This window comes from Lichenostomus cassidix, chromosome 2 (genome assembly GCF_008360975.1).
Source record: "Lichenostomus cassidix isolate B80296 chromosome 2, HeHo_3.0, whole genome shotgun sequence".
Lineage (NCBI taxonomy): Eukaryota > Metazoa > Chordata > Aves > Passeriformes > Meliphagidae > Lichenostomus > Lichenostomus cassidix.
Genome location: NC_139482.1, coordinates 141,230,698 through 141,238,806, shown reverse-complemented (window position 1 = coordinate 141,238,806; position 8,109 = coordinate 141,230,698). Strand labels below are relative to the sequence as shown.

The 8,109-nt window shown below is 37.6% G+C and overlaps 1 long non-coding RNA gene across 1 annotated transcript; it reads left to right on the top strand.

Annotated features, from left to right (window-relative positions):
• Positions 1-4,443: 4,443 nt before the first annotated feature.
• LOC146442411 (uncharacterized) lies at positions 4,444-7,368 on the top strand. Its single transcript, XR_014850250.1, has 2 exons — positions 4,444-6,750; positions 7,219-7,368. It is a non-coding gene; the product is annotated as an uncharacterized LOC146442411 (long non-coding RNA).
• Positions 7,369-8,109: the final 741 nt, after the last annotated feature.

Here is an 8,109-nt window from a genome sequence, read left to right as displayed (position 1 = left end):
TTCACATCTCCCAGGGATATGAACCTTTCCCTCATCTATAAGAAGCAAATTCTACAGATGATCAATCACCTTATATTGGTCACACATCTCCATTTATTCTTTCCATCAGTCCATGTAGACCAACTCCTCTGGAGAGCATTTGATAATAGTCACAGGCAATTTTGATCTGTAAAAAGACTTAGAGAACAGCACATACAGAACTTTATAATGAACTTACTACAACCCACCTACACACCATTACACATTTTCCAAATTTCAGGACTCATTTTCATGGTTTTTTTTTTCCCCCAAGCGGAACAGTAACTATCTTTTTAGATCATAGCTGCAGAATCTCCTGCCATAATAATGAAAGCTGTGTGATGTCAGAAAAATTCATCATGGAAATGGTAACACCTCAGTTGAGTAATGCTCCTGGAATGTTCCTCACAAGAGGAAACAAAGGTATCTTCTTTGCCTTGAAAATGCAGATTCAGGAAATTTCAGTCGCTCAGAGTTCAGCTACTGAAAATTGCATTTTGGAACCTAAATTCTCCTGAAGTAAGACTATATTCACACTGAGACTGAGATAATTTGTCATTACTACTCTTCATCTGATGGGATGACTTCGTCTTAAATATCTTAAAGAGCTCCACAACAGATGGATAATATTGCTGCATGATCAAAAATGTAGTGTTAGAAAATGATATTTTTACATTTAATTTTTATATAAGATTGGTGCATTTATTATTGTCAAATGAAATGTCATGTCTAGTAGATAAAAATGTTTCTCTTCCTTAGAAGCAACTCTTAAAGAGAAAAACACGATTCTCCTGACCTGTATACAAATGATATTTCCTGTTTTGTCAGAAATTTGAGCTTTCTGAACAAGACTTAAACTAATAAAATCATTTTATGCTTGCAGGGTAATACTAATGTTACCAAAACTATGTCTAGTAAAAAACCAAGTTGTCACAGAATGTTTTGAATTCAGCAAAACAGCATTTTCTGATTTTCTGCAGAGAAATTTCTGCAAAAATTTCTGACAAGTTATACAAACTGCAGCCCATTAAAAGGAATCTAGCAAAAAAAAAAACAAAACCCAACCCTATTTTGTAAACTTTGCAAGATGTGTTTACATGTTTTCCACATATTCTTTCCTCTAAAGATTTAGTTGTTTCTAATACTGATTTTGGTTTTTTCTGTCAGTAGCTTTGATACCCATATAGATGGAGAGCAGCTCTTGTGAACCTTCCCAAAGCTCACAATTCATCTCCAAACAAGAATAACAATAGTGCTTGAAAAAGAAATAAAAAGTCTACCAAAACCTCCATGTATATACTGTGAAATAGTAACAATTCTCCTTGAATCCCCTCTTACATTATTTCTTTTTCATGTCACCAGTCCACCAGATATAAAACCAGTTCTCTCCTGGTATTTATATTACTGCTAAAACTGAATATCTCCAACTTCTTGGAAGAGAACAAATTTTCCACCTTATCTGGTTTCTTCAAAAATTGCAGGAGAAAGATCTAGATGAAAATTTAGTTTTCTAGTGCTTTTAAAATAAGCAGAAGTGTAAAGCTCACTGAAGACATGACATATCAGAAGCTGGCTTTTGTCAGTAGTTCTAAAAATCATCCAAACTGCTGTTTTCAACCAAAAACACTGGAAACTCCCCTTGCAACTCATGTATGACCATCTTAAAATGTCTTGGACTTCTTATTCCTTTTCTTCACTGCTTCTGGATTGGGATGACAAAGCCAAGCACCCATTGTTTTCTACAGATGCTGGCACAAAACTTCAGCAGAAGGTAACCACGTAATCCCTTGGGCTTCCAGGCATGACACTTGTGCTGCAAGGGGCTGTAGACAGGCACTGTTGGGTAGATAAATCAAATCTATCTGTTATTTTAAAAGTAGCATGTGAAATAATGAAAATGGGCTAAGACAGAGGGGAACCTTAAGGGAAGAAAAAATATAAGTTGGTAATTTGTCCTATTGAGTGCTTTACTTGGCTGATAGGCAAGGTTGAGTAAGTGGAAGATCTTTCTCTGGTTTTACATAAAATGAGGAGAATATCAGTATTCTCCATGCGGGATGACAATGCAAACAAGTGTGAGTGAGGTTTCCTCTGTAGCAAGTGTGCCCAGGCATGGCTCTGACTGCTTAGTGTGCAGCAGGAATGACAAAACACAGGAGATACACCAACATGTTTGCTTCTTCACAAGTGAAAAATGTCTATGGGTCCTTTGATTCTTCTCTTTGAAAGAAACTAGGCCATCAGAGTGTATCCTGAAGCCAAATGCAGAAAAAATCTAATATTTGGAATTGTCATCCTATTCAGCATGACACTGAGCAAAACTGAGGAAAAACACAGAAGACAAATTAATTTCTCTGAGAATGTTCCACATGCCACACAAAATAAGGATGAGAAAGAAAGAGTTAGATACATCTAATGTAAAATACTGTGTGAGTGGAAAACTGAAGGTTGAGTGATAATTTAATTTCTTTTGAAAAAATTTTTTGTGTGCTGTGGGAAGCACTTTTTGTGCAATGCCAGGTCACAAACCACCACATCAACCTCTACAACAAGCAAAACACCCCAAAAGCACTTGTCATGGGTAAGAAATAATAAAAAATAACAAATTTTTTTACATTTATATAGTTCCTTTCATTGCACAGGATTCAAAAACTTGTGACAAATTTAAACATCCACTGATTTATATGCATAAAACCTCTTAAACAGATAATTTTCATAAATAGCAGTATGTAAGTCAGCAAGCAAAGAAAGTTACTTAATCTAAATGAATCCACAGAGGAAATAGTTTCTTTCTTTCTTGGGTCATAGTATAGAAGGTCCAGCAGAAGAGGAATGAGTTAGATTCTGGTCTAATTGGACAAGTTCTAGCTTCAATTCTTTATTTATTGTGGCCCCCATCTGAAGAAACCTGCTATTAAAAAAGGATGTTCCTTTCAAGCTAAATAATTATGTCATTTTCTTTTACAGCTGAAGGAAACATTTCTTTTGTGTCCCATGAAAGCAATCACACAATTGCATCATAAAATACCTACCTGACTATTTACTCTTGATCTGAGAGAAATCCCAAATAAAATGTTTAAAACTGCTAAGTTATCAGATTGAGGATGAAAGAGATATTTTTCCAATAGTAAAATCAAGTACTCAGACTTAAGGAAAATAATTTTCTTTGGCACACAATATTGAGGTTTTCCTCCATGGAAAACTGTGGAAAAGGCCAGCTGCTGGTCTGACAGTCTGGCCAGCTTGTAATGCTGAGGCTCTAAAATCCTCGATTTGGTGACTGGGATTGAAGATGTTTGTCTGCAGCACTTCTTTTTTACCCTTATTGCAGATCTGGAAATTCTACTGTGCAAGAGAGCTCAGCAGGGCTTCCAAGAGCCCTGTGTCTCCAAAGGCCATCATGGAATGTCTCTGTTGCATGGGAAGACAAAGCTTTCCCAAACAGAAGTTTATGAAAGCTCTAAGGTAAATGGTCACCCATCCTAACCGAAACTTTAAAAGGTATAATATATTTGAAGTTATTAGAAAAGCTGGCAAAAAGCTCAAGTACTCAAGCATGCAGGAGTATTTTATCAACACAGAATGTTCAGTAGTGAATCCAAAGCAGATGTTTTAGAGACTGAAGTTCCCAATAAAAAGTGTTTAGACTGATTTTAAATGTGGGGTAGGCAAAGAGCAAACCCCAGGAAAATTCTTCAGAGAACCTGAAACAATTAAGTGCCCAGCTAATTATCCTGGAATAACTCCTGACAACTAACAGTGTGTTGGGCATATTGTAAATAAACTCATCTGAAATCCATACTGGGGAGAAAACAACAGAGAATTAAAATTTAAATCTTGATAAATACACACACACACACACATACACACACACACTGTCCTGACATTTAAAGGGCAATGCTTAGCCAGCTGTGTTTCTATTTTCCTTCATGATTCACAAAGGTATGATCCAGGCTAATAATAACACAAAGATAAATACCTTCTTTTCATATTACTATGCTTTATGAAAAGCTTTTTTGAGATAACCATGCCAAATCTCCAGGTGTTGGCCAGGTTGGATTGATGTTGGAACAGAGGAAAACACTCTTCTCCATCATTCCTGAGAAACAAATATCATCCTGGTCTGGCTCAGTATTGAGGTTTACAGAATAAATGAGGCTGTATTTTTCTGTAAACAGCTGGTTGAACTACAAAGCAGAACGATGTAATTTTACTTAGCTGAGCAATAATTTTGGTTTTTGTAAGAGTCTGTTGCCCCAGCCAAGGAAAAGCAACTTTCAAAGCATTATTGAGGTTTTATACAAAGGAGTAGCACCTGAAATGTTGGTGAATAAGAAGAAATCTTGGCGATGACACTATATGGGGAGTTGCCTGGTGTCCCCTCCAGCTAAGGCATCAGCCTATAGCAGGAGTTAAAATGTGTATTTTTGAAGTATATTTGCAAAGTCTCAGTAAAAGTCTGCTTAGAGAGAAAAGAAAATAGCAGTCTTGAGTTTTAAATCAAACTTTCTCCAAAGTTTGGCTGATGACTATTAGGCTATAGTCATTTTTCTATAGATTATTTCACACATGTGACCTTGATGCCTCCTTGGATTAGCTCCTAACTGCAGTGCCACTCGGAATTCAATTGAGCTCCAAGGTTTGGTGCAACCCTTGAGGACTACACTTTTTGCAACAGCATGTGAGCATTCAGGGAAGATGCACCACTGGCTGAAGGAAGAGGCATTTGAGTTCAGTTTTTCTTATATTATCAAAAATTACACAGGAAAGAACTCAAAGAGAAGACCTTGCAGTTTCACAGCAGGACTCGCAGAAACTGTTGGATAAGATAACAGTGTGAAATGGAGAGCTGAAGCAGTAGGGACCTCATCACAAAGGGAAAGTCTGCATCTTGACTCAGTGAAACATATAATCTTCTTCTGTTTGTTAAAACAAAACAGAGCAAAAACACATTTTGGAAATCGGATTTTTCTGCAGCTCCCTGATGGAAGAAACATGGCAATAAACCTGCTGTGAAATGGTGAGTTGCTCAGCCGTGTGAAAATGAGCACAGATCCAGACTGTAATATTTGATGATCAATTTGGTGCTTGTTTATTTTCTGTTTCTTTGTGTTACTGTATTTCCATGATATTCCTCAGACAGATCCATATTCTTTACACAAAACCATAATGCCTGAGGCTTGTAACTGTATGACCTCTCTCAGTGCAGTCATAAATCTTGCCTTTAGTTGTCTTTTCTCAGCTTTAAGTTGTCTTCTGTGTCACATAAACTTCACTTTCTCAAATACCTCCTGCAGGTTTGGAAGAGGTTGGGATTTTTCTCTTCTTTTTTTTTTTTTTTTCCCTTTCTGGACACAGCAGTGAGTTGTGGCTTTCTTGATCCTTCTGCCACTACAAAGAAAGCAGATATATAATTTCCAAGAGCCAATATCTGTTGCTGGCAGAGGTGAGCTCTTCATGTTCCTGATGACTCCCTGGCCCTGCAAAGGGGCTTTCCCTTCCTTTGCAATACAACTCTTTTATTGTGCCAACACCACATACTAGAGGGCACCTCTAAAACTACTCACCCACTGCCCTAGGTCTCAGAGGAGTTTTCCTTGAAGCACCTAAGGTGTAAACATCTTTTGATGTTACTCCCTGCAGTACCACAGAGCACTCACTGCCTGACTGCCCTCCTTGTCTTGACCATGCCTCAAAGCAGCCTGTGCAGAGGCACCTTAATATTTGTGCTGCCAGGCTCCATGTGGGTTGTCCTGGAATTCTTACTCTGCATGACTCATCAGCATCTACCACCCCTTCAATTAAATTGCTTGTTTGTTTGTTTTGTTTTTTCATCTAAATCTGACTGTTGGATAATAAATAACATTTGCAGTAACCACACAAACTGGGAGCACACAGGTTTTAGAATGTGAAAATTACTGTGAGTGAGGAGCAATGGGTTATTATTTATGTTCTATTATAATTCATTACTTTGCACAGCTGGGAACCATGTTACAAGTCTTAGGTGTTTGCAAGAATGAATGGCCTAGTGAAACGTAGCTGGCAGCTTAACCCACTCTTGTCATCCATGCTCGTTTTTGGTGCTCTCAGGGCTGGATAGATGTGTCTGCCAAAGGCTCTCATCGGCCCATTAGTGTCTGGAGAGGCTATGCTCTTAAACAGACATTTTTATTGCTCCCTGCCCTTTGAGACACAGTACTGCAGACACCTGGGAAATGCATGATACACACAAACAGCTAGGAAAAGCCAGATAAACAGGCCTTGCACAAAAACCACACATTACATATATTGATAATTACACACCAGAAGCCATCTGTTGAAGTACAATTATTTTTTAGATCCCTTTCTTAGCCTGCTGGTATAATCCAGGACCCTGCATGGCTGTTCATGTAAAGAATCATTAAATCTTCTTCTTGATTTGTGAGGGACTGACGAAAAGAGAGGTGATCTTAAAATAAATTTTCTCCTATTATTTTTCCTGCAGTTGGAGGCATTGAGTCCCACTACGCCAGAGCTAGAAACAACCTCTGAGGCTTTGATTAGCTCACAAAGGAGTGCAAGCATCAGGGGGGTCATTGTGAAGAACTTGAAAAGGCCACAGTCCCTCCTCTGCCTGCAGTTGTAAGGTTGGCATGGTCAATGAGTCTGACAGCCAGAGGAGACACAGGGACAAAGTACCTCTGGGACACACATGGGATCTGAGCATCCTATTAGCCACCACAGCTCCCACAGGTGAAACAAGATGTAGAAGTTGTGCATCACTGCTGATTCTTTTTGGGATATTTTGGTGTTTTCTGACACAGTGCAAGATATCTGGGTTTGATTCTTAGGTCAAGGACTATAAATATAAATATGGAGCATTAATTACCAAGCTCCTGGTAAGGAATTGCAGAAACTGCTGTCACAGAATTCATGGGTACTTGAAAAAAAATTATTTAGTCATTCAAATATAGCATATATTTTCTTCCATGATGACTGCTTCCTTTTTCTAGGGTTCCCATCTAAGCAAAGTTTTAAGGGAAGTGTTTAAGAGAGACACAAGGCAAAACTATAAAGGAACTGGGAGTCGTTCGTCTCTTTCAAAAATATATTATTTTAGACAATGATGATTAATAACTGGTGTATGTTTGCCGTTTAAAGTAAAATGAAGTTAATTTACTTGGGAGTGAACTCTAATTTAGTCTATTATTCCCTCCCCAGAGACAGACTGCTGTCTCAAGACCAGCTGAAAGGTCTATCAGGATTCAGAAGCAAGGCTAAACCAACCAAGAAAGCAACATTAAACCTATGTTTATATTGCAGTTGTCAGAAAACTTCACACAGACCTTTAAAATTAAAGGCCATCAAAAGGTATAGTGCATGTTCAAATAGAGACACAAATGATAGCTTTTGACAGGCCATATATGCAGTGTGGGAAGATATTTTATGTGCAGTCTGAACTGAGTCACTGGGAAAATAAACACATAGGATAGTGAAAAAGAAGCATTATCAAAGAAATTCCACTGTGGAAAATGAAGGTAGTGGGAGCAGTCAGTGTCATGAAGGCTTGAGTGCCTTTGTACAAGGGAGGAAAAAGATCAACTAGGGATTACAATATGTTCGAATACATTAAAGAAATATTATGTACATACACTGTACAAAGTGAGGTGGACAAACATCTCTGATGGCTAAAGACTGACTCAGTCTTGCTGTCAGTCAAGTGGAAGAAAAGATCTAGTTTCTTCTAGATTTTGATCCAAATTAAATATAAAAATTCCCTTGCGATGACCATTCTTAAGAGTGCCTGGCTGAAGAATAAAGAATAATTTATTTAAAATTAATATTAGTATTTAAAATTAATATTTAAAGAAGACAAACCAAAGGTCAGATGTGATAGGATTTGCTGATCCAGTTCACTAAACTTTGGGGTCATAAAGGCAAGCATATTGTACTACTGAGTAGTACTGTTTTATAGGAAGTTCACCTCTGAGATATTTTTGTCACTGATTTCATGGCATGAGATTTAAATACATATATGGATGGACACATTGACCTTAGAAAATCTTGACAACACTTGTGTCAAGTGCTCCAAGTAATAGAAATTAATTATTT